Here is a 26,816-nt window from a genome sequence, read left to right on the forward strand (position 1 = left end):
CTTTAGGCTGGGTCCACACCGCTGCGGCAGCGAGAACCGGATGTGATTCGCACCGCACTGCAGTTTCAGTGTTTCAAGGCGGGGTCTGGGGAGGGGCAATGGGTGGGACCAGGGGTGGGGCTGGAGGAGGGACTAGGGGGCGGGGCCAGGGTGGAGCTGAAGGGGGGCCCCGTCAGGTAGGCTGTACGGGGCCCCATGATTTCTATCAGCGGCCCTGGAAGTACTAGTGTGCAGGAGAATTCCTAGCGCTTAGACTCTCCTGACTGAGGGCCTACAAGTGAGGTAGCCTCTAAATCCTTGTTAATCATACACCTCTTGCTTGGGGAGTAATCACTCAGTCGGACGTTTATAACCTTCTGCAGCACAGGTGGCCACAGTTTAAAGGTTATTTGAATGTATTGTATTGCTGTTGTGCTGATTCACCTCGCTTACTGTTTAACACATTCTTAACTGTTGATTTGTCTTCCATTCTCTGTATTGCTATTAATACAACCTGATCATTTTATTTTATAATCGTGTTTTCTTATTTTTCTTGTGTGGCTGCTGGGAGACTCCACGCCCAAGAGATAATTTGGTGGTGTCAATATGAGTGGGGCTCCGTTTAGGACCAAGTGAAGAATAGAGGATATAAATATACCAGCAGCTCCTTCGGGGCTACACAAATATACGTGGTAAACTTCAACATTATTTTCTAACAATGTATAGACAAGTCTAATGACCCATACACACGATCGGACTTTCCGACAACAAAGTTTTGTTGGCGGAAAATCTGAGAACCTGCCAAGAAACATTTGTTGGCGGAAAGTCTGACAGCAAATGTTCGATGGAGCATACACACGGTCGGACTTTCTGACAACAAGCTCACATCGAACATTTTCCCGTCGGAAAATCCAACCGTGTGTACGTGGCATTAGTGTATACCTGAACATGGACTGCTGAAACCTGTATCCACTATAAATAATAAAATTCAATATGTAAGTTCAATCAAAACTGATAACTTTTATTTGGATGCAGCTCTTTACTTTCAGCACCTCCTTAATGATGGAGCTTTTTTTTAAGAGCCAGGTTCGATTTCTGGAATCATGCTTCCCAGTTTTTTTATGAACAATGGATGACCCACCAGGAGCCAGGGAAGTGATCACAAGACTTGATAAAAGCCAAAGTAAGATGCAGTCACTGGGTCATGACTTGGGGGACCCTGATCCCTAAATGTTATTCAGACCCACGCCCCGTCACACCTATGTGATTTGTTGCACATTTCCTAAAGAAAGACATTGCATATCAATAAAATTCCCATTACAGTATATTCAATAGTGCTTATTCACGCCTCAGCATCTTGCTGATGATTGTTGCACAAAAAAGAACATGGTCATTTTTCAAGCACAATTTCATGTCTTTGGCCCACTGACTTCAATACAGACTCCTTTAAAATACACATGTTTTTGCACCTAATAACCGGTCACCCTCCTCCAAGTTGCCAAGTGGCCTGTGAACAAAATGGAGAATTCAAGAGTGTCTATGCTTTTATCCATTTATGTGCTTCCCATACAAGAAATCGTGGCAGGTGGCAGAGTGCCTGGAAAGGGAAATTGACACAGTGGATATGGATTAATAGTGCAAGACACCGCAACACCTTACAGTAAAAACAGGAAGCAGATGCAAGGACGATTGCTACATATGTTGTTATAAATTATACTGATTTACGTTGAGCAAAAACCAAGATGCCTGAAGTTTAAAAAACTTTGCATCAGCATGGCAAAAATGATCCCCACTGTCGTATTCGGTGAGCAGTACAAACCACTGGGACACTGTTCTAATAGTTTTTTTACACTGGTCTTAGGCAAGTGCTGTCTTTAACCTAACCAAAAACAGATGTTTTGAATACCCCAACAGCAGGATCTCCCTGGCATAATACCTGCTAGGTGATGTTATTCGGACAGCCAAGAGCTGTCAAAATACTCGAATAGTGTCTGCAGCTGATTGAATGCGGACACTGTTTGGTCAATAATTTTCAGCCTTACTCATTTGACAAAATTTGATTGAATAAATCAGGTAGGACCACCCACTAAATGCTTCATTCACATTGGCACTGTGTCCTGTACAGCATGAATGAGCACCTTGTTTATGTGGCTGGACTTTGGAGCCGCCTTTATTAACACGGCCACGCCTCCTAATTTGACAGGAATGCAGAGGTAGGCAAGCAACCTCAATCACCAATCGTGTGCATTCGAGGCTGCTCACCTGCCCCTGCATACCTGTCACCTTACGAAGAGAGGCTGTATCTGTATAAACATTAAGTATCCATTGAAAGAAACATGTGCTGACTGCATGCAGCTCCTGCCGCATAATCAAGGCACTCATTCATGCCACAGCACCCATGTGAATGAGGCCTAACAGTGTATGGCCAGAGTAGTTGTTTTCCTTGTTCCTGCCTATTTTTGTGCGTTCAAACTCTATGAAAAGTCTGAAAGCTGCTGCAACTGGACTGTGCACTAAGTGTACTAATGTTTAGGGCAGTATGTGTTTAGGAAAGAATGCCTGGAATGCTGACTTCTTGCATTCCGGGCATTCATCCATGGGTGCATACTGCCTTAAACATTAGTATCACTCGGTGCACTGCCCAGCTACAGCAGCTTTCAGACTTTTCATAGAGTTTCACAGACTGCCACCAGTGGGACTGGATGGAGTGCCTGTGCCTTCCACCCACACGAAAATGCTGTAATCTCATGTACATCGTCTAAACGCCCAGTGCGCATGATGTCTAAAATGCACAGATCTATTCAGAACTAAAATATCAGCTATGGATGGACTGAAACTAATCATATACAGTGGTGTGAAAAAGTGTTTGCCCCCTTCCTCATTTCCTGTTCCTTTGCATGTTTGTCACACTTAAGTGTTTCGGAACATCAAACCAATTTAAACAATAGTCAAGGACAACACAAGTAAACACAAAATGCAATTTGTAAATTAAGGTGTTTATTATTAAAGGTGAAAAAAAAATCCAAACCATCATGGCCCTGTGTGAAAAAGTGATTGCCCCCCTTGTTAAAACATACTATAACTGTGGTTGTCCACACCTGAGTTCAATTTCTCTAGCCACACCCAGGCCTGATTATTGCCACACCTGTTCACAATCAAGGCATCACTTAAATAGGAGCTGCTTGACACAGTAAGGTCCACCAGAAGATCCTTAAAAGTTACACATCATGCCGAGACCCAAAGAAATTCAGGAACAATTGAGAAAGAAAGTAATTGAGATCTATCAGTCTGGAAAGGGTTATAAAGCCATTTCCAAAGCTTTGGGAATCCAGCGAACCACAGTGAGAGCCATTATCCACAAATGGCGAAGACATGGAACAGTGGTGAACCTTCCCAGGAGTGGCCGGCCGCCCAAAATTACCCCAAGAGCGCAGCGACGACTCATCCAAGAGGTCACAAAAGACCCCACAACAACGTCCAAGGAACTGCAGGCCTCACTTGCCTCAGTTAAGGTCAGCGTTCATGCCTCCACCATCAGGAAAAGATTGGGCAAAAATGGCCTGCATGGCAGAGTTCCAAGGAGAAAACCACTGCTGAGCAAAAAGAACATCAAAGCTCGTCTCAATTTCTCCACAACACATCTTGATGATCCCCAAGACTTTTGGGACAACATTCTGTGGACCGATAAGACAAAAGTGGAACTCTTTGGAAGGTGTGTGTCCAAGTATATCTGGCATAGAAGGAACACTGCATTTCATAAAAAGAACATTATACCAACAGTAAAATATGGTGGTGGTAGTGTGATGGTCTGGGGCTGTTTTGCTGCTTCAGGACCTGGAAGACTTGCCGTGATAAAAGGAACTATGAATTCTGCTGTCTACCAAGAGATCCTGAAGGAGAATGTCCGACCATCTGTTCGTGTACTCAAGCTGAAACGAACTTGGGTTCTGCAGCAGGACAATGATCCTAAACACACCAGCAAGTCCACCACCGAATGGCTGAAGAAAAACAAAATGAAGACTTTGGAGTGGTCTAGCCAAAGTCCTGACCTGAATCCTATTGAGATGTTGTGGTATGACCTTAAAAAGGCCGTTCATGCTCGAAAACCCTCTAATGTAACTGAATTAGGACAATTCTGCAAAGATGAGTGGGCCAAAATTCCTCCAGGACGCTGTAAAAGCCTCATTGCACGTTATCGCAAACGCTTGGTTGCAGTTGTTGCTGCTAAGGGTGGCCCAACCAGTTATTAGGTTTAGGGGGCAATCACTTTTTCACACAGGGCCATGATGGTTTGGATTTTTTTTCACCTTTAATAATAAACACCTTCATTTACAAATTGCATTTTGTGTTTACTTGTGTTGTCCTTGACTATTGTTTAAATTGGTTTGATGTTCCGAAACACTTAAGTGTGACAAACATGCAAAGGAACAGGAAATGAGGAAGGGGGCAAACACTTTTTCACACCACTGTACAGTAAAACCTTGGTTTGAGAGTAACTTGGTTTCAGAGCATTTAGACAAGCAAGACAAGCAACATTTTTAAATAAATTTTGACTTGATATACAGGTGATGTCTTGATATACAAGTAACATCATGTCACAACTGAATATAAAAGAGAAGAGACGTAAAGCAATGTGGTTACATTTAAATGAAGGTACAACATTTAGCAACTCACATGGTTGATGATTAACCACTTGCCTCCCACCATAAAGCAATATGGCGTCTGCAAAGTGGGTGCGATATCCTGACCGGACGTCATATGATGTCGTCAGGATATCAAGCCGCTGCGCACCCCCGGGGGCGATCGTTGTTGAGGTGTGTCAGTCAAACACACTGCAACTACAATCTAGGTATTGCAAGGTCCAATCACGGGTGATCACGATGTAAACAGGAAGAGTTGTTGATCTGCTTTTCCTCACTCGCGTCTGTCAAACGCGAGTAGAAGAGAGCCGATAGGCTGCTCTTCTGACGGGGGGGGGGGGGGTCTATGCTGATTGATTATCAGTGCAGCCCCCCCAAGGATGCCTGCCCAGGACTACCAGGGATGCCACCATGACTACCAGTGATGCTCACCACTAGTCATCACCAAGTATGCCATCCTAGACCACCAGGGATGCTGATCAGTGCCCACAATGGATGCCAATCAGTGCCCAAAATGGGCATCACTGATTGGCAGGCATTGTTTGGCACTGATTGGCATCCATCACTACCATCCATTAGTGTACATCAGTGCCACCTATCAGTGCCCATCCATGCCCATCCGTGCCACCTATCAGTGTCCATCTGTGCCACCTATCAGTGCCCATCCATGCCGCCTATCAGTGCTCATCAGTGCGCATATTAGTGCCTATCAGTGCCACCTCAACGGTGCCCATCAGTGCTGCCTTATCAGTGCTCATCAGTGCAGCCCCATCAGTGCCCATCAGTTAAGGAGAAAACGTACTTATTTACAAAGATTTGTAACAGAAACAAAAAAACATTTTTTTCAAATTTTTTGGACATTTTTTTTATTTGTTTAGCTAAAAATAAAAATCCCAGAGGTGGACAAATTGCACCAAAAGAAAGCTCTATTTTTGTGAACAAAATTATGAAAATTTCGTTTGGGTACAGTGTAGCATGACCGCACAATTGTCCTTCAAAGTGTGACAGCACTGAAAGCTGAAAATTGGTCTGGGCAGGAAAGTGTATAAGTGCCTGGTATTGAAGTGGTTAAAAGAGGAACATCTAAGTACTGTATGCTGGCATCCGGGGTAAAGCTGTCCACATAGACCATCCTCACCACTATCGTTGTCGTCCCTTCCACACTCCACTCTACTCCACGTGTGCTTCAAGCCTCGCATTTAGATCGCTCTACTGCAGGGTAATTGTCACGGTCACGATGGCAGACTGACAGCGGTGAAAGCCAGCAGTGCATACTTGCTTTGTAGTAGAAAGATGGCAACTATATCTGACTTGTGCTTACCGTATATGTTTCTTTAATCTCTATAATTGACTTATTAGGCGTTGTTCAAACAGGTTACACTATAGTTGGGCCATTTGTTCATGTGTCCCTAGCTGGCAGGTGGTGCGTGCAGGCAAACCATTGAAGTACATGTTGACTCAACACAACCACTCATCCTAATGCGACAGGCATGTTGGTGCAGGTGAGTGGCCCTGATCGTAGGCAGTGTGCAGCTTCTGCATCCTCATAGACTGGAAGGGGCTACCAAGGACACATAACAACACAACAACAACAAACAGCTCAACAACAAACAGCCTGTTGATGGTGTACAGGTCTCAGTGACCATGTGAACAAGGCCTTAACCCCTTCCTGCAGAGCGTACATACATATGTGGTTTCACGGAAATGGATCTCCGTGGGGCACATATATGCACTACTGCATTTCTGCTGTGATCGCACTTTACAGTGTGCTCCCAGCACAGATACACAAAAGCAGACGCGCCTCTGGGTGTAGATCTAAAAACAGTTTTGATCGCTCCTATCAGCCGGGAGACTTCATTCACATTTTCTGGGCCTGTCCAGCGATTGTATGCTTTTGGAAAGAGGTTCTCCTGGTGATAGTTACGACCACTGAGGTTAGTGTTCCTTACGATCCTAAATATTGTCTGCTGGGGCTAGTGGAGCAAATGTCGATCCTCAGGGCTAGGAAAACACTCATATCCCTGTTACTCTACTATGCACGCAAGGCCATCACCATGACCTGGAAACAATCGTCTCCCCCCTCTATCAAATTCTGGAAAAACCTGGTGAACGCTAGCTTGCCCCTCTATAGGGCCACCTACTTGAGCAGGGGTTGCCCACAGAAATTTGAGAAGGTGTGGAACTGCTGGTTGGATGATATCACTACGGCAACGGATGTAGTGAATAACCCATAGTTCATCGTTATAGATGTAGTACGGTTATAGGCTGACCCACCTGCTCTTATGACACCTTATCCGGTCATTTTAACACTTAGCACGAATTATCCTACAATATCCTCTCCCCACAGTGGGGTATAGATAGATAAGGTTATGTCTGTGTTGATTTGCCCTGTTGCGGTCGGTTGCTGCATCAGAGGCAGAATATATGTTATGTAATGTGTCTTTTTGTGGCCTGTTGCCACATTTGGAAGTTTGCCCCTGTGTGGGAAATGTTTGGCCCCTGCGTGGGCAATTTTTTATGTCACCAAAAAACTCAATAAAAAAAAGATTTTACAAAAAAAACTGTTTTGATCACATAAGATGATGATGTCACTGGCATGCTGCGACCGGTCACGAAACCGGTCGCAGCATGCCAGTGACATCATCATCCTCCGCCTGTGTTCCTCCACCTGCTCTATCCACAGCAGCTTCTTGGGTTTGACAGCTTCCAGTGTCTCAGCCGGCAGGATGTGCAGACTAATCTGATGTCTCCCTCTCCCTGGATTGTTTTATCCATCGCACTTTTTTAACCTCTGAAATGTGCGTTTTTTAACTTTATGTGATTAAAACTGTTTTTAAATCTACACCCAGAGGCGCTTCTCCTTTTGTGTATCTTTTACAGTTTGGAACATGGTTTCTGTTTCCTTTGGGGCTGCCCTGTGTGTATGAACTCCCTGTCATCGGATCCTCAACTCTGACTTAAATCCTTTATGGACACTTTATATTATATGGACTCTGTTTGCTTAAACAGCACGTGTATATAGTCTCAGGCTACCTGCTCTGTGTGTGTAAAAAATCCTTAGTGATCTGGTTTACTGCGCATTTACTTGTATATTGATGCTCCCAGCACAGAGACTGAGCTGTCACTGACAGCTCTGGGTCTCGTACTAATGATCAGAAAATGGGAGTAATGTTTCCCAATCTCCTGGCTGCTGTGATAGCCTGTGATAAGCTATCACGGTAAGAAGTCACTGTACAGCCCACCCCGTGTTTGTTTTCTCCTCTTGAATGGAGAAAAAGATACATTGTATCTTTTTCTCCTTGAAAACATAAAAGGTGTGTGTAAAAAAATAAAAAAATAAAGATAAAATAGCTAGATCAGGGTTTGATCTAGGTCAGTGACAGGGTTAGGATCAAAAGTCAGACTCAGAGTCAAAGTCAGTGTCAAATGTCAGGGTCAGTGTATTTTAGGTAGAATTAAAAAAGAAAAGCATTTTTTAATTCAGTATCAGTGTCAGTTGGTGTCAGTGTGTTTTAGGCAGGATAAATAACACATAATGAGCACTATTGCTTTTGGGCTCTACTACAGTCTAAACCACAAAAATTATTTACATATGTGGTATCGCTGCAATTGTGAGGAGCAAGAGAATTTGTTTTGAGTTGCTCTTTGGTGGTAGGTTATAGTAAGAGCAAAAAACATAAAACTAACTTAAAAAAATTACTATTTTGGGGCAATTTTTTTTATAAGAAAAAAAAAGCAGGAGATTTACCATCAAATGAAAGCCTAATTTGTTCTAAAAAAACACAAGGTTTAATTCACCTGGATACACTAAATAGTTGCAGTGATACATACCTCCAAGCAGTCCTGGATTGGGCAAGACTTTCCCGGATTTATAACTCTTTCCCGCTGTACAAGGATTTTGTCCCGCATCACTCCATCAATTATGTAGTAAGTTACAGCGTAAGCGTGAATATCAAGCACAGCCAGGGATTGGCCAGAAAATCCACTGGATGTGCTCTGTGCAGCTGCAGCTGTCAGATTAAAGCCTTGATGTCGGGGATGGGCAGGACTGCTACTCACACCCACCCCTTAGTCAAGCAATCAGCGTATAGGGAAACAGCACACTTATACGTTGCTGACCGGAGTTTTTTTCAGACATGTGGAAGCACTTGTCACGTCACATTCGGCTACCCATCACATTTTGCTACCCGCTGGAGTGCGCATGCACGACACCGCCATAGGCATTCCAACACAGGGCCCCTCACGGGTTTTCACTTTGCTCGCCACGCTTTGGGCACGGCCTCGCTTTGCTCGCCATTATTACAATCTAACTCTATGTCATTATTGCAATCTAACACTATGTCCATTTGGATGGTGGGGCTTGAACCTGTACTCAGGGGTGAAATGCATATGGCAGTGGCATGCATGCGCAGTCCAGCGGGTAGCCAAATGTGATGGGTCGCCATATGTGACGAAACACCCTGCACTCACAGCATGGCTTCTGCCATTAAAAGTAACAGCTGAGCTCTCCCCCATGGCTTCTATAGCAGCCTCCCTGCTCTGCAGTGACAGCGGGAGAAGAGCTGGTCTGTGAGTGCAGCATGATCGAGGGAAGTAGGGGAGGAAGGGGGTGAATTGCATCATTATCCTTATGTGCTTCCTGCTTGAGGAGGGGAGATTGGGAGCTGGAAATGAGAATAGTGTACAGTCAGTGCACAGAAGAAGTAAACAAGGCTGTGATAGAGTCAGCTACAGAAAGGTACTTTTACAAAGATAACCAAGTGGAAGATGGTAGTGCTTTGGGGAAGGGGAGGGCAGAGGAGAGGTGTTGTGTTTTGTATGTGTATGTGTGAGTGGGGTTTGCACGTGTGTGTGTGTGTGGTTTGTATGTGTGTGGAGGTTATAGATGAGGAGAGGTGCAATAGTGAAATGTTAATAGATGAATGGACTCTGTACCTAGCACTCTCTTGAACCCCATGCATAACTTACTCTGGAACCCACCTTTGCACTCTGTACGTAACACATTCCAGATCCATGCACTCTGTACATAACTCACTCCAGAACCCTGAACTTGGTACGCAACACACTCCAGATCCATGCACTCTGTGCCTAGCATTCTCTGCACTCTGTACACAATGAACTACAAAACCCTGCACCCTGTGCATAACACAGTCCAGAACCCACCTTCCTGTACATAACAGACTCCGGAACCCTGCACTTTGTATCTAGCACTCACCTAAAGCCCTCCCACTGTTAAGAGTTTGACCACATCCATTTTTGCCCTGGTGAGTGTAGCACGCTGCCAGCCACTTCCTATCTTAAGTGTCCCTCATTCTCAAGTTCAAAAGTTGGGAGGTATGAATGATATGTACAGTTTTACTAAGACAAGTCAAAGTTGTGTTCAGGCATTAAGATTTGTTTTACCTCCATCATGAAGAGGTTTAAATAATTTAGCTCTACCCCTCAAGAGCCACTTGGTAGATTGGGTTTTCTGTTCTTCTGCCTCAATTTTGAGAACAACCTCATCCCCCCAACACACCAGGTTAAGCAAATGAATACTGCTCTGCTACTGGGAGCACAAATATTGATACCTTGCACACAACTAAGGTTCAGTATCAAAGAGCAAACATCAGACTTTTATTGTTGCGGGCTGCAGTAAATAGCAGTATGCACATAAATGAGTAAGTAAAGGATTAGATCAATCATCCTTCACTAGACAATATGTTCACTAGGTATAGCAGAATAGAATGGAGTTCTATGCAGCTACATTACAGTAAACCTGGTAATCCTCAAAATCAGCAATCAGTAATGGCATTAGAAAACAGTAACAGCAACGATAATCAATTCTCTGTAAACAGTAGGCTATACCCACTTTAGAGTACACGCTATATGAATGGCAGCAATGAAATTGCCCTAAAGAGGTACCTCTTACTATGGATAATAAAAGCTGTTGTAAAGCAGATTTCTGAGTGAGCAGTGTTTAGTCCTAGTTCTTCAGCCGGAAAGCGTTGGGGACCAGTCTTTATGATGATGCTCATGAGTACAGTCTCAGCAAAGTGTGCATGCAGAAAATAATGCTGATAAATAGATGGCCAGTCCCTATGTGCTCAGTCTCTGCTAGCAGCAACAGGTTAAAGACAGCAGAGTTCTCTCAACAGTTCCAGCGCTACATTCAACAGGGGTCCTGCTGTTCAGATGTCAGCTCCCTTTTGGATCTGCCTGGAATGACTCCAATCCTGAACAGATGGGCTAGGAAGTAAGAACACAACAAAGGGATAACCCAGCAGGAACATTGTAACAAAAGAGTAGTTGCCAGGGGTAACCAAGAGCTGGTGGGAAGTATATGGTAGCTTGCTGGTCACAAAGTGTGGTACCTGGCAAAGGTGACAGGTCCTCCAATAGCGAGGGGGTCATTGATCTGGCAGTCGGTTCCCCGGAGTAAGTGGAGCCACTAGGACTGTACCCACAGTACGGAGACCCCATATACCTAGCCACATGGTATGGAAGAGAGAAGAAATACATTTGAGCATGCATGAGTTCCATGCTAGAGCTCGGCAGGACCCCATTCTGTCACTGGGATTGAGGTGACAAAAGTATGTTGGCTTAGAGTAATGGGCATAGGCTTAACGGTATCACTCTTAAATGCAAATACTTGACAGCAAGGTGTGCAGAAGTACAGGATAAGGCACTTTACAGAGGGACTCTGTATGTTTACTTCCACTGCACACAGTGTAGTCTAAGCCGGGGTACCGCCATAATGTTTGGCTTTCACATAAACGCGGCTCGCCTAGTCCCTGCCATTGGTGAGCATGTACATGGTGAAATGTACCCCCACCCCCCACATGCAGGGCGAGTAGGGCCTGCTCACATGTCATAGTAACATAAATTTACCACACTTCATGTCCCATGATTCAGTGCCAAACCTCAAGTCTCTCAAGCTCCTTTTGCTTGTCAGCTCCCCCTGGTGGATGGAGGCGTGGTAATGTTAACCCATTCAGCTGAAGTCCATTGGGAGCATAGTGTCCTAAATTGCTCTCTGTCTCTAGCCAAGCACCTGGCTACGCTACAAAAAATAAAAACACAAAAACTGGGCCGTAGGAACAACATCAGTGCTACCATTGAAATATGACCTTCCTGGAAGCAAAGATTGCTAAATTTGAGCACAGTACATTATATTCTGCTCACAGGATTATTCTATCAGGGCTAGACTGAGCATTGTTCTTCATAGTATCTTGTACACCACCAGGTGGAGAACTGTTTGTTTACTGGGCAGTGTTTTAAATTAAACAAATTACGAATGCAAACAGCTTACTGGTCCCTGACATACAAAAGCTGCCAAAGGATAATGTACTAATTAAGTGCTAAGGGTTTTTTTTTTTTTTAAGTTTATTTAATCCTCTGTTCTGCAAGTCTGCATCATGGTGTGCTATAAATCATGCACTGCTCACATGCTAGCTTGTTAGCAAATATAGCAAAAATTCAAATACACATTCATGTACGCTGTCTCCAAAAACGTATGCCAAGATGTGGGTGTTACTATGGGATCAACTAAACTTGTAGAATATCTAGCAGGCCCAAACTGGGATAAAAAATAAGCCTCTGCTAAGACGGAGCAGCCCATGATATGTTAACTCACTCCCCACTCTCCATCCTGACAGATCCACCACAGCAGCTGACAGAAGAGGAGAGGGGGGGACAAAGCCGGACTGGGGGGGGGGGGGGGTGAGGAGGGCTGGGAAAGAGCAAGGGGAGGCCAGAGAGCACAGGGAGGAAGTCAGAGAACACAGAGTGGGGCGGAGAGCACGGGGGCCAGAGAGCACGGAGAGATGGAGAGGAGAGGAGAGAAGGAGAACATGGGGGAAGTGGAGAACACAGGGTGGGGTAGAGAGCACTGTGGGGGACAAACGTATGGGGGGCCGGAGAGAACTTAGGGTGGGGGCGGAGAGCATAGGGGGAGGTGAAGAGCATGGTGGGGCGGAGAGCACGGGGGCCAGAGAGCACGGAGAGATGGAGAGGAGAGGAGAGAAGGAGAACATGGGGGAAGTGGAGAACACAGGGTGGGGTAGAGAGCACTGTGGGGGACAAACGTACGGGGGGCCGGAGAGAACTTAGGGTGGGGGCGGAGAGCATAGGGGGAGGTGAAGAGCATGGTGGGGCAGAGAACACTGGGGGGGGCAGAGAGCACAGGAGAGAGGCGTAGAGCACGGGGGGGGGGGCTGGAAAACACTAGGGGAGGCAGAGGGCAGGAGAGAGGCAGAAAACATAGGGTGGGACAGAGAGAACAGGGGGGGGCGGAGAGCACTGGAGGGGGGCTGGAGAGCACTGAGGGATGTCAGAGAGCATGGCACAGGGGAAGGTTACAGAGAGCAGAGGAGATTGGAGGCTGGAGAGCACAGGCATATGTCAGAGAGCATGGGGGGGGAGCATAGGGGGGAGCACAGGGGGGAGCACAGGGGGATGCTGGAAAGCACAGGTAGGGGGGGCCGGAGAACACAGCGGGTGGCTGCATATAGAAGAATCAATCTCTTAATTTCCTCCTGCAGCCTCTGAAAGCCTGCTTCTTCTCCTCTCCCTCCCGCAGGCTTTCAGAGGCTGCAGGAGAAAATGGAAAGGTTGATTTTCCTATATGCAGCCGCTTCTATCGCTCCTCCTATTCAGGCGCATGGGGGGGCACACTTATGTTCTGTCTGGTCCGGTTCCATTGTGTATGCGGCAGGTGTCTCCTCTAGCTCTTCTGTCTTTCATGGTCACGGGTGACCTGTTTCCGCCCACCCCCGGCCCGACGGCTGAACTGAACTGGTGGCTCCAGAGAGGCCGGGTGAACCGCTCATCTGCCTTGGGCCCAACATAAATATGTGGCCACAGCCCACCGGGCAAGTGCTTGGTTTGCCCTATGGTCAGTCCAGGCCTCATCTCTAGGATAGGAAAGGTCGAATCCCTGTAGCTGTGGACTCCAAAATGTCACTCAAATCACCCTGTCACAATGTGCCACTAATTCAGTAATTCACATTCATTAATACAGTACAACTGTTATAATTATCATGTCCAGCTGTGGAATCTGTTCGTTGTCCTAACCTTTTGTTGACTGTATTCCTATGGTCACTACCAATGGCTTGCTCACACCAGTCCACATGGTAAAATGCAGTTTCTTAATTTGTGAGATGCTGTCAGGTCTGGCATGAATCGGTGCAATGCATGTTTCAGTGCATTGCACTATTTACATATCTTTTTATTTTATTTTAAGGCCCCTTTCACACTGGGGTGTTTTTCAGGCACTACAGCACTAAAAATAGCACCTGTATAGCACCTGAAAAAATCTGCCCCCTTTCACTCCAATGTGAAAGCCGGAGGGCTTTCACACTGGAGCGGTGCGCTAGCAGGACGGTGACAAAAGTCCTGCTAGCCACATGTGCCACAGGGGTTAAAACCGTCCCGCTAGCGACCACATAAAACGATGGCAAAGCTAAAACGATGGTTAAGCGCCGCTAAAAATAGCGGCGCTTTTCCTGCGACTCCCGCAGCGCCCCAGTGTGAAAGGGGCCTAAGTGTCATACAGGGGTTGGTTTACTAAAACTGGAGAGTGCAAAATCTGGTGCAGCAGTGCATAGAAACCAACCAGCTTCCAGGTTTTAGCCCTCGTTCACACTGAAGGCGGGTTTGAAATTTCAAACCAGCATTTTAGTGCGAGTTTGAGGGCAATCTGAAAGACATCTGTGCAGGTTCATGCACAGATGTCTTATGAAATCGCCCCCAAACTCGCCAAAAGTAGTGAAGGAACTACTTTTGGGAATTGGTGCTGCGCCGTAAAGTCACCATCACACCTGATTCGGATGGGCTGCGATTTGGCATGTAATTTCAAATGTCAAATAGTCCCGATGTGAATGGGGGCTTGTTGTCAAAGCCTAATTGAACAAGCTGAAGTTAGAAGCTGATTGTTTACTCTGCATATTATTATGATTGGCTACCATGCACAGCTGCACTGGATTTTGCACTCTCCAGTTGCAGTGAGATGTGGTGCAATCTGCGGAAAAAGCATGTCTGTATTTTTCCACACTGTACTACACCACACATCACACAAGGTAGTGTGAAGGCAGCACAAAGAAAACAATTATTTTCTTAGTGACGGGTGTTTACAGAGCTACCATTAGAAATCATGGGGCCTCACAGAGCCTACCTAAAAGGCCTTTCCCTGTGAAAATATCAAAGCAATATTTTTACTAAAAATGCACAAAAATTATTATTAGTGGACGCCAGGGCTGGACTGGGACAAAAATTTGGCCCTGGACTTCATCCAGACCACTTTAATTTTCCAAACACGCACAAAAACAGTACATAAACTATACACAATTGCGCAAATAAAACATAAGTAAAAACATTCCAGTATTGGGCATAGCCACACCATTGCCCATTAATGTAGCCTCACCTGTGCCTATTAATGCAGCCTGATCAGTGCCCATCAGTGCAGCCACACCAGTGCCCATTAATGCAGCCTGATCAGTGCCCATCAGAGCAGCCACACCAGTGCCCATTAATGCAGCCACACCAATGCCCATTAATGCAGCTTGATCAGTGCTCATCAGTGCAGCCTCATCAGTGCCCATTAATGCAGCCTGATTAGTGCCCATCAGCGCAGCTGCATCAGTACCCATTAATGCAGCCACACCAGTGTCCATTAGTGCAACCTGATCGGTGGCCATCAGCACGGCCTCATAAGTGGCCATCAATGTTAGTCCCCCCAGTACCTGGTCTGCACAGCTTCTTCTACCTAGGTTCCAGGTGCAATGCTTGTCCTGCAGGTGGTTCATCTGGAGCTGGGAACCCGGGACCAGCTGAGCACTGTTGGTACATCTGGTCCTCTCCCTTCCTCCTGGGTACCGCAGAGCTGGGTAACTAGGACTGGAGGAAACTGTGAGGAAGGGGGGGGCAAGTTTAGCAATGAGGGGACTCCCAAATCCTGTTCACCAGTCAGCTAATCTCCCGACTCCCGCTGTGTAGCTGTTTAAAAAAAAAACTTCTCAGGGTCTCTCTTGTGTTCAGTGGGTGCTGGGGGACAGAAAGCAAACAAATTCATTACTTTCGGCTTTAGGCGGATTAATCCGCAGCAGTTCTCCCGACTGGGTCCAGTGTACTGATATAGCACAGGTTGGCCTTTAACTGTATCAAACAAGTGCAGTAATTTTCCTTTAAAGCAAGAAAAATGTGACACGTAGCGGTAGTGCTAAATATGTGAATAATTCAACTCACACTACCTACCTACTCAAATCAAACATGCTCAAAATATGTGAAAATAATAATAATATGTACACTCACATATAAAATATAAATTATAAAGTGCTACAAGTGCATTAAATATAAAGTGAATCAAATATATGTATATATATATATATATCACAAAAAAATATATACCAAAATTATATATATATATCTATATATACCTAAGTGTATAGTAAACACCAATTGCCACACATAATAATCAAGTGAAAATAAATTTGAAAAGTAAATATATAAAAATATATCAATATATACAAAATATATATAGTAATCAAAAAAAAAATAATAAAATAAAAATATATCAGTCCAACACAAAAAAAGTCCATGTGAAAGTGATGCTCAGTGTCCAAACAAATTAATTGCTCCTTCACCACACCTTCTGTGACCGTGAATCCCCCGTTGTGAGTACACTCACCAGCTAATAGACATGTGCGCTTCGTTTTGTACGAATTTTTCAAAATTCGTATGTTCGGGAGGATCCGAAATACGAATTGCCGTGCGTCCGAATTCTGTACGGAATACGAACTTTTGTTTACGAATTCCGGATCTCAGTCATTATGCTTATTATGACTTGCAGAAGACTTCTGTGATAGAAGTCAATGTAAATTGCCTGAAGACATCAGTGACGGACTTTCATCCTCTCTGGGCAGGCTGCCAAGAAAAGAACAAAATGATACAATGTTTCTTCTTCAATGGGCTGAACTCCCTGTGTAGAAGTTTTCAGTTTAACCATTTAAAGACTAAATCTTTTCTGACACTTGTTGCTTACAAGTAAAAATCCAGAAGCCCCAAAAATGATATATATTTTTTTAGCAGAGACCCTAGGGAATAAAATAGCGGTTGTTGCAATATTTTATGTGACGCAGTATTTGCGCAGAGGTCTTTCAAACGCAAGTTAGCCCTTTATCACGGTGCTGGTGTCATTGCTGTATGTCACGCTGCTGATGTCAGTGCTCTCTATCACGGTGCTGTTGTCAGATCACTCTATCACGGTGCAGGTGTCATTGCTGTATGTCACGCTGCTGATGTCACTGCTCCCTAGAGGTCGACTGAAAAAAAAGGGCTAACTTGCGTTTGAAAGACCTACTGGATTTTTCCTTTCAAGCAACAAGTGTAAGATAAGATTTAGTCTTTAAATGGTTAAACTGAGTTTACACGTTAACGACAATTCGTATTTCGTACAAAACAGAACGGAATTTCGGACATGAAATACGAAGTACGAATTCATTTTATTACGAATCGAAACAGAACAGAACAAAACGAATTTATTGACGGCGCCCATGTCTACCAGCTAATAAGCCTCACACTCACGCGTTTGGCCAATAGAGCTTTAAATCCTCTAGCTGTAAACCATCAAATTTGCAAAGCCCATACACCTTGATCACTTCTCGGTAAAATACGTGTATATGTACCTTGCAGAAAAAATAATGGAAGCCTCCAATAGCGTAATACAGTTTCAGCACTTTAATAAATAAAACCAATCTCAATGCACTCACATGAACAGTATAGAGGACAAGCCAAATCATAAACCACTCCACTTCACACTTGAACTCATCAGATGCCTAAATATACTGGGGCATTGGTGGTCACGGCGGACCTCTGAATAGGGAAACAAATGACTCCTTCTCACCCCTCCTCACACGTCATGCACTTGTTTGATATAATTTTTGTATAAGTAGCAGCTGAGGTTATAGGTTGGGAGTGACTTTAGCGCAGTGGTGATACACAATTTGGTGGGAATTTGAGTGGTGTATCTATTTTTATTTTTATGGCCTTCAACTGTGTAGTGTGCTGCTGCGGATTAATCCACCCAAAGCCAAAAGTGATTAAATAGTCCACTTTCTGTCCCCCAGCCCCCACTGAGAAGTTTTTTTTCAAAACGGCTGCATAGCGGGAGATACACTTATTGGTGGACAGGGTTTGGGAGTCCCCACCCACTCTACCTCCACTGTCACTGAAACCGGTTCACTGAGCCATCAGCCCACTAGGAAACTCCTGGTAGTGCCGATGGCCAGTACATGCCTGGTGGATGCAATCACAATATAAATACAAAATTCCTGCTAAATCTAAAAGACAAATCTGTATTGAGTTAATAAATAAAGCTGTGTGTGTAAATTAGGTTTTGGGATTCATTCACATGGTGCTGTGGTCTTTACAGTGCAAATCAGTTTTTTTTTTTTGTCTATTGCATCCTTTTTTTTGGGCTATTGCATACTTGCCAACAGTCCCAATTTTCCTGGGACAATCCCGATTTTGGGACCCTCATCCCAATCAGAGCTCGCCCGATTAAATTCCCGTTATTTTGACTTTGTCCAGGGAAAATCGGGAATGTTTTAGGCAAAAAAGGGTGGCGGGATACAAAAAGATGTCCATCCCCATGTGTTCAGTTTTGAGGGGAAGGGCAGCCAATCAGCTTCTCGCTTCAGTGTACAAGTAGACAATTCTCTTGTACACTGAAGCCGATTGGTTGCCTGGCCTGGAGGCTCCTCCCCTCTCCACTGAACACATGAGAAAGCCAGGAACTGTGTAGCTTCCTATGATGGGGACAGACGCATGAAGGAGGGCTCTTCTGCCAGGGACACAGATGTAAGGAGGCCGGCTCCGCTGCTGGGGACATTGATGTGAGGAGGGTTCTGCTGTCAGGTACACAGATGTAAGGAGGGCTCCACTGATGTCGACACCAGATGTGAGGAGGGACTCCACTGATGGGGACACTGATGTAAGGAGGGACTCCACTGCTGGGGACACCAGATGTGAGGAAGGGCTCCGCTGCTGGGGGCACTGATGTAAGGAGGGGCTCCACTGCTGGGGGCACCTGATGTAAGATCGGACTCTGCTGCTGGGGGTACCTGATGTAAGGAAGGGCTCCGCTGCTGGGGGCACTGATGTAAGGACGGACTCTGCTGCTGGGGGCACCTGATGTAAGGAGGGACTCCGCTGATGTCGTCACCAGATGTGAGGAGGGACTCCACTGATGGGGACACCTGATGTAAGGAGGGGCTCCACTGCTGGGGGCACCTGATGTAAGATCGGACTCTGCTGCAGATGTAAGGAAGGGCTCCACTGCTGGGGGCACTGATGTAAGGAGGGGCTCCACGGCTGGGGGCACCTGATGTAAGGACGGACTCTGCTGCTGGGGGCACCTGATGTAAGGAGGGCTCCACTGATGTCGACACCAGATGTGAGGAGGGACTCCACTGATGGGGACACTGATGTAAGGAGGGGCTCCACTGCTGGGGGCACCTGATGTAAGATCGGACTCTGCTGCTGGGGGTACCTGATGTAAGGAAGGGCTCCGCTGCTGGGGGCACTGATGTAAGGAGGGGCTCCACTGCTGGGGGCACCTGATGTAAGGACGGACTCTGCTGCTGGGGGCACCTGATGTAAGGAGGGACTCCGCTGCTGGGGGCACCTGATGTAAGGAGGGTCTCTGCTGCTGGGGGCACCTGATGTAAGGAGGGACTCGGTTGCTGGAGGCACCTGATGTAAGGAGGGACTCCGCTGCTGGGGGCACCTGATGTAAGGAGGGACTCCACTGGGGTCACCGGATGTAAGGAGAGACTCCACTGGGAGCATCTGATGTAAGGAGGGACTCCGCTGGGGGCACCTGATGTAAGGAGGGACTGTGCTGGGGGCACCTGATGTAAGGAGGGACTCTGCTAGGGGGCACCTGATGTAAGGAGGGACTCTGCTGAGGGCACCTGATGTTAGGAGTGACTCTGCTGCTGGGGGCACCTGATGTAAGGAGGGACTCTGCTGCTGGGGGCACCTGATGTAAGGAGGGACTCTGCTGTGGGCACTTGATGTAAGGAAGGGCTCCGCTGCTGGGGGCACTGATGTAAGGAGGGGCTCCACTGCTGGGGGCACCTGATGTAAGGACGGACTCTGCTGCTGGGGGGCACCTGATGTAAGGAGGGACTCCGCTGCTGGGGGCACCTGATGTAAGGAGGGTCTCTGCTGCTGGGGGCACCTGATGTAAGGAGGAACTCGACTGCTGGAGGCACCTGATGTAAGGAGGGACTCTGCTGCTGGGGGCACCTGATGTAAGGAGGGACTCCACTGGGGGCACCTGATGTAAGGGGGGACTCTACTGGGGGCATCTGATGTAAGGATGGACTCTGCTGGGGGCACCTGATGTAAGGAGGGACTGTGCTGGGGGCACCTGATGTAAGGAGGGACTGTGCTGGGGGCAACTGATGTAAGGAGGGACTCTGCTGAGGGCACCTGATGTTAGGAGGGACTCTGCTGCTGGGGGCACCTGATGTAAGGAGAGACTCCGCTGCTGGGGGCACCTGATGTAAGGAAGGACTCTGCTGTGGGCACCTGATGTAAGGAGGGACTCCGCTAAGGGCACCTGATGGCATCTGGTGGCAGGCGACGTAGCAGGTGACACGCTCAGGGCTCCCGTTGATTTTGCATTCTGGTGAGTTGAATGATTTCATTTTATATAATAATGTAATAATAGAAATAATGTGCTTCAATCACCCTGACACCATAACAACCATGGTGCTGGGATGATTGAAGCATTAACATCAGATGTTTGGAGTATCTTTATCTTCTGATTGTTAAACTTTCTGGAATACACCTATTTCTATTGTTGTGTAGGATCAGAGCCTGCTCTCTCTCTCTCCCTCTCCCTCTTCCTCCCTCCTTCTCTCCCTCTCTCACTCCATTCCTCATTCATCTCACACTCTAACCACACCCCTTTAAGCAATGCCCAACATTCCACTGAAACCACGCCCATTTTCGGCGCAGCACTTCAAGTGCCACACTTTTTCTGTCCCGCTATGCCACGCCTACAAATTAATGCTCCATCCCCTAATTATAATAAGACTCCGTCTACAGGCAAAAAAGTGTCCCTATACATTTTTTTACAATGTGCTTAACTATGCTATTGTTTTGTGCAGGCAGCCTATGTTATGCTATGGAATCGCAGCAGCTGTAGAAACACAGCCACAGATCCTGATTTGACAGTGTGTGGGTGCAGGTGCATGGCCAGCCCCAGCTGTACAAACTGCTCATCCACACTGTATGGGCCAGAGAACCCATATAAATGTACCCTTCATTTTTAACCACTACAATACAGGGCACTTTCACCCCCTTCCTTCCCAGCCCAATTTTCAGCTTTCAGCGCTCTAGCGCTTTCAGTGACAATTGCGCGGTCATGCTACACTGTACCCAAATGAAATTGTTATCATTTTGTTCGCACAAATAGAGCTTTATTTTGGTGTTATTTATTCACGACTCCGTTTTTTTTTTTTTTTGCGATATAAGCGCAAAAATAGCGGAAATTTGGAAAAAAAACTATATTTTCTTTTTTCTATTTGAAAAGAAATCCAATAAAATCAAATTTTGTCATAAATTTAAGCCAAAATGTATTCTGCTACATGTTTTTGGTAAAAAAAATTCCGTTAAGTGTATAATAATTGGTTTGTGTGATCACGGACATATGTACGCAAATGATCATGTACATATGTGTGCAGGTGATCACGTACATATGTGTGCAGATAATCATTGGGACATGTGATTTTAGTGGGACATATGTGGGGGACATGTTTTTATTATTAGGGACATGTGTTTTTATTATTTGGGGACATGTATGTTTTGGGGACATGTGTGTTTTGGGGACATATGTGGGGACTGTGTTTGTACTGTGTGGTGTGTTGTGTGTTTACACTACACTGATGATCAGTGAGTAAAAAGCTGTAAAAAGCAGCCCATACTCACTGATCATCAGCCGGCTGCAGCGTTCTGCTCTCCTCTCCTCAGCGGTGACTTCCGTGTGAGGAGAGGAGAGCCGATTGCCTAGCAACCGGCTGTTTGTTTACAGCACATGGCGGCCGTGATTGGACACGGCCGTCATGTGATCAGGAGGGCCAATCACAGAGCCCTCCTGCCGATCTGAGATGTGCCGTGTCCGGGTGACACGAGCACATCGGGATCGCGCCGCTGCGCGGGCGCGCGCGCGCGCGATCCCGCTACTCCTGAATGACGTTCCTGAACGTCCTATCAGGAGTAGACGGCTCCCACCCGGCCGTATATATGCATCGGCCGGGTGGGAAGTGGTTAAAATAATTTTTTCCAAATGTAAAAAAAATTTTTTTTCCAATTCTTTAAAAAAATATATTTTTACAAATATATATTTTTTACATTTTTAAAATAGATTTTTATAATTTTTTTTTTTTTACAGAACTATTTGGGGGGGGTGGGTTGCTTGAGTGAAATATCAGGGGTCCAAACAGACCCCTGACATCTCACTTTTGAGACAGAGAAATGAATTGAGCACACAGATTTCTTCAATTCCTTTCTCTGTAGCCTGAGCTGCACTGAAGATGAATGAACAGGAGACAAAGGCTCCTGTTCATTCATAAACTAAAGCATAGTAAACACAGTTTGCTATGCTCAGTTATGAATGGACACATGAGCGATTGGTACCGATCACTCACTGTGTGAAATTCAGAAAAGGAAGGGGCCAGTATAATACATATTTACTGGCCTCTTCCCCCACTCTCCATTCGCCTGTATACCCGCAGCACTGCGGGGGGGGGGGGGCGTGAGGGGGGGCAGGCACATAGGGGGGAATCAGATGGGGCAGCACAGGGAGGGGGATTGGAACGGTGGGGGAAAATTACAGAATGATGTCCTGTGTCTGTGTCTCTCCCTCCAGCAGCTGAAAGCCGGCGGGAGGTAGTGGGGGAGAAACTGGCTTTCAGCTGCTGCAAATAGCCACACAGGACATCTTTCTACAATTGTCCACTCCGCCTCGCTGCACCCATTCCCCCACTGTTGATCTCCTCCCTGTCAGTGCCCCTTGGTGTTATGTAATGTAGAAAAATGCCAGTCACTTCACACAGTGTATGGAAGATTAGGTAAAATTACTGCGCTTACCATACAACAGTGAAAATGCAGCAGCTGACACCACAATATGACAAAATTGAAAACGTAAATGAATAAAAGTGCAGTGCTATGAATATACCATAAATGATAGGTGTATAAATGTTTGTTCTGACAAACAAGATGCATATAGACTAGTGCAACAAGGCATGTGAAAAAATGAACTGCCTTACCAAGTCAACAGTATCACATAAACATCAATGACCCAAAGTAAAGTGCATCAGTGCAAGGATAAACCTATACATACAAAATGACTGAAGATAAACACATGTGCTTATGTGCAAAGCAATACAAAATCACTAAAACGTGAATGAAGTTCAATGAAAACCAAATCAAACTTGGTCTGCTGAAATGTCCACACTCAGAAGTAGGGATGAGCCAAACAACCCCCGGGTCGGTTTGCAGCAGAACATGCGAACAGGCAAAAAATTTGTGTGAACACCATTAAAGTCTATGGGACACGAACGTTAAAAATCAAAAGTGTTAAATTCAAAGGCTAATATACACGTTATTGTCATAAAAAGTGTTTGGGGACCCAGGTCCTACCCCAGGGGACATGTAGCAATGCAAAACAAAGTTTTTAAAATGGCTGTTTTTTTTCAGGAGCAGTGAGTTTAACCACTTACCGACCAGCGCACGGCGATGTACGTCCTATTTTTGAAGAGGGATATCTTGGTAACAGCAGCAGCTGCTGCCACAACCGAGATATCCATCTCTTCAGGCTGTACGATAACGGTGGTCTCCCCAGCGGATTCACCGTGAGATCACCGCTATCGCGGCGGGAGATGTCAAAACGTCACTTACGCCCATATCTCTTAAAGGTATATTTTTTTTTAAATGTCATTTTTTCTTTTTTTTTTTTGTTGCATTTTAGTCCAAATATGAGATCTGAGTACTTTTTGACCCCAGATCTCATATTTAAGAGGACCTGTCATGCTTTTTTCTATTACAAGGGATGTTTACATTCCTTGTAATAGGAATAAAAGTGATCAATTTTTTTATTTTATTTTTAAACAGTGTAAAAATAAATAAAATCAATTAAAATAAATAATAATAAAAAAAAAGGTTTTTAAAAACACCCCGTCACGACAAGCTTGCGCACAGAAGCAAGCGCATACGTGAGTAGCGCCCGCATATGAAAACGGTGGTCAAACCACACATGTGAGGTATCACCGCGATCGGTAGAGCGAGAGCAATAATTCTAGCCCTAGACCTCCTCTGTAACACAAAACTAAGTAATTTTCTAGAAAAAAGAACAGTTTTAAACATGTAAACACCAAATCTGAAAAAGAGGCCTGGTCCTTAAGTGGTTAATAATGCTTAAAGTGAAACAATAAAAGTGAAATATTCCTTTAAATATCGTGGCTGGAGGGTGACTATAGTATGCCTCTAAAGTGGCACATTTTTCCCCGTGTTTTGAATAGTCCCTGCACCAAATGACATTTCTAAAGAATAAAAGTAATTTAAAACTGCTTGCGGCTGTAATGTAATGTTGGGTCCTGGCAATATAGATGAAAATCATTGAGAAAAACGGCATGGGTCCCCCCCACCCCTAGCCTATTACCAGTTCCTTTGGGACTGGTATGGATATTAAGGGGAATGCGGCACCCAAATAAAAAAAAAAGCCCAGGCCCTATATACTCTGAAAAGCAGTATACAGGCGGTCCCCGGGGACTGTAGGTTTGTTCTTAAGTTGAATCTATTTGTAATTTGGAACAGGTACATTTTTATGTGTAGATCCACCCAAAAGATCTATTTATAAGCTTTTTGTATAACATAGGGAAGGGACAAGGATTGGTGATAAAGCATCAGTGGAGACACCACCGTTTGTAAGTAGGAGTCATTTGTAAGTCAGATGTTTGTAAATAGGGGACCTCCTGTATATACTCCTGCCCTATACACTCTGTGAAAAATTGGGCTTTAGGTGTTGGTGGTACCAGTACACCATAAGTCCTCACAGTTACTCTTGGTGGGTGCTGGAACGGGCCCTGCTGTGAAATATTATATCAAGAATTGCAATTACATGCCCCTGTTAAACAGGGGCAGAAAAATTGGGCCTTAGGTGGTAGTGGTGGTGGCACAACACTGTAAAGCCTCACAGAAACTCTTGTTGAGTGCAGGAACAGGCCCTGCTGTGAAATATTCAAACAAAAATTGTAATTACATGCCCCTGTTAAACAGGGGCAGAAAAATTGGGCCTTAGGCGGTGGTGGTGGAGGTGGTGGCACAACACTGTAAAGCCTCACAGATACTCTTGTTGAGTGCAGGAACGGGCCCTGCTGTGAAATATTGGATCAAAAATTGTAATTACGTGCCCCTGTTAAAGAGAGGCAGAAAAATTGGGCCTTAGGCAGTGGTGGTGGTGCACTGAATCAAAAATATTCTTAGAAGCTATTAACATGAAGACTGAGGATGAATAGGATAGTCACTCAGCATAAAAGGATAGTCACTCAGCATATGCAGTCTTCAAGGGATCCCACATCCATAGAAAAATCAATTGGTTATATCAGCATCAGGTGCTTGGTAGCTGGTGATCCAAGACTGATTCATTTTTATGAATTTGAGCCAATCAACAGAGTCTGTGGACAGGCGCACTCTGTGATCAGTTAAAAAGCCCCCAGCAGCACTGAATGTGTGTTCAGAAAGAACGCTGGATGCAGGACAGGCCAGTAGCTCAATTGCATATTGAGCAAGCTCTGGACAGTGGTCCATCCTCAAGACCCAGTAACCCAGGGGACGTTCTGTTGGAAAGGTCTCCCAGTCTGATCTTGCCCCTAGATATTCCTGCACCATGTAATTCAGACTCTGGCAATGGTTGCTGGAACCGATTAGACCTTGATGCTAAGGACTGAAGAATTGTCTGGAGACATCGGTCAGCTGGCCACCTACTCCACCACTCTTTCTGTGACTGAACTAAACCTCAGAAACATGTTGTCCAGCAGCAGAAAGTTGTAACCTCTCAGGCTCTGGAAACACATTGAACAAACCTTTCTGCATGGCCTCCCGAAGACGTTTCATCCTCTTCTCCCTCTGCGAAGGCTGGATAAGTTCTGCAACCTTACCATTGTAACGTGGATCAAGAAGGTTTGCCAGCCAGTAATGATCCCTCTCCTTGATACCACAAATCCTAGGGTCCTTTCGCAGGCTTTGCAGGATCAGGGAGGCCATGCAGCGTACGTTTGCAGAGGCATTCGATCTTGAGTCCTCTGGGTCACTAAGGATCACATGATCCTCAACCACCTCCTCCCAGCCACGTACAACTGCTTGGTTTTCTGGGGACTGAAAATGATCCATTGAAGACTGCTGCTGATGCTGAGTGTTATTCTCCACTTCCATGCTGACACAATCCTCCTCCTCCTCCTCTTCTTCTTCCTGTGTGATCGGCAGGCCCGCAGGAATACTATCTTGATAAAGGGGACCTTGAGAGGTAAAGAAGTCCTCCCTATTCCTCCCGCTGTTCTGCCTCAAGTGCCCTCTCCATTATTCCACAAAGCCTGTGCTTCAACAGGAAGACAAGAGGGCAATCCCCCCGTGTGTAGCCTCCGGCATACTTTGTTGACCCGAAAGTACGGCGGACTTAGAAAGTAGTTTTGCACTCCAATCTTCCCGCCGGACTCGCATTTCGGCGGACAATCCGGCCGTGGGTATGCCAGTCCGCCGTACTTTTGAAATGAACGGACTTTTCCCACCTGGAGAAAAGTCCGCTCGTTTCGAGCGGGTCTCCAGGTAGGCGGGGCCCGCGAAGGAGACGTCGCTGGCCCCGCCACCTGGTGTGGACTTAAAGGGGAACCCCAATGCTGAAAAAATCGGCGTGGGGTCCCCCCCCAGGTCCACATCAGACCCTTGTCCGAGCACGCTACCCGGCCGGCCAGGAAAGGGGGGACGAGCGAGCGGCCCCCCCTCCTGAGCCGTACTAGGCCATGTGCCCTCAACATGGGGGGTGCCCCAAAGCACCTTGTCCCCATGTTGATGAGGACAAGGGCCTCTTCCCAACAACCCTGGCCATTGGTTGTCCGGGTCTGCGGGCGGGGGGCTTATCGGAATCCGGGAGCC

General features: G+C 45.9%; 1 protein-coding gene across 2 annotated transcripts in view; it reads right to left on the reverse strand.

Annotated features, from left to right (window-relative positions):
- The window catches only part of LOC143982987 (transmembrane protease serine 11D-like), a 191,177-nt gene that overhangs the window by 130,727 nt on the left and 33,634 nt on the right, over positions 1–26,816 (reverse strand). The window contains exon 1 of one of the 2 annotated variants that reach the window (XM_077482180.1): positions 15,341–15,479. The exons of the other annotated variant lie outside the window; for it this stretch is intronic. The gene's annotated coding sequence lies outside the window, so the exon portion shown is untranslated. Of the gene's footprint in view, positions 1–15,340; positions 15,480–26,816 lie in introns of those variants that run through there. 2 annotated transcript variants of the gene reach the window in all.

This window comes from Lithobates pipiens, unplaced genomic scaffold (assembly GCF_037356315.1).
Source record: "Lithobates pipiens isolate NorthernLeopardFrog02 unplaced genomic scaffold, aLitPip1_a1.2 Scaffold_16, whole genome shotgun sequence".
Classification (NCBI taxonomy): Eukaryota; Metazoa; Chordata; class Amphibia; order Anura; family Ranidae; genus Lithobates; species Lithobates pipiens.